This window comes from Anneissia japonica, unplaced genomic scaffold, assembly GCF_011630105.1.
Source record: "Anneissia japonica isolate Jap-2015-1 unplaced genomic scaffold, ASM1163010v1 scaffold2652_len1590060_cov184, whole genome shotgun sequence".
NCBI lineage: Eukaryota > Metazoa > Echinodermata > Crinoidea > Comatulida > Comatulidae > Anneissia > Anneissia japonica.
Window position 1 is genome coordinate 567,224 of NW_022699919.1, and position 336 is coordinate 567,559.

The 336-nt window shown below is 39.6% G+C and overlaps 1 protein-coding gene across 1 annotated transcript in view; it reads right to left on the reverse strand.

The window, feature by feature from the left end:
• LOC117103228 overlaps positions 1 to 336 on the reverse strand; it is an 11,742-nt gene that overhangs the window by 6,372 nt on the left and 5,034 nt on the right. The window lies entirely within an intron of this gene.

Genomic DNA, 336 nt, shown 5'->3' on the forward strand with positions numbered 1-336 from the left:
ATAATGGTAACACGCAGATTGTTAATAGAGTGATGGGGCAAATTAAAATGTTGGGCTACGGTTTTGTCAGGGGCGTTTTTCCTAATGTCGTGTTTGTGTTGGTTAATGCGGAATCTAAGAGGGTTCATTTCGCCAACGTAATTGCCTTTGTTACAAATATTACATGTTATTAAATAAATTATGTTGTGAGAATCGCATGTGAGGTTGGGAGGTTTTATGGAGTGGTTAGTGATACGAATGGTCTGATCGATGATGAGGATTTTACAAATTTTGCATCGGGGTTTGTTGCATAGATGGTTGCCTGTAGATCTGGGCATGGGGCTAGTTAAAAGTGAG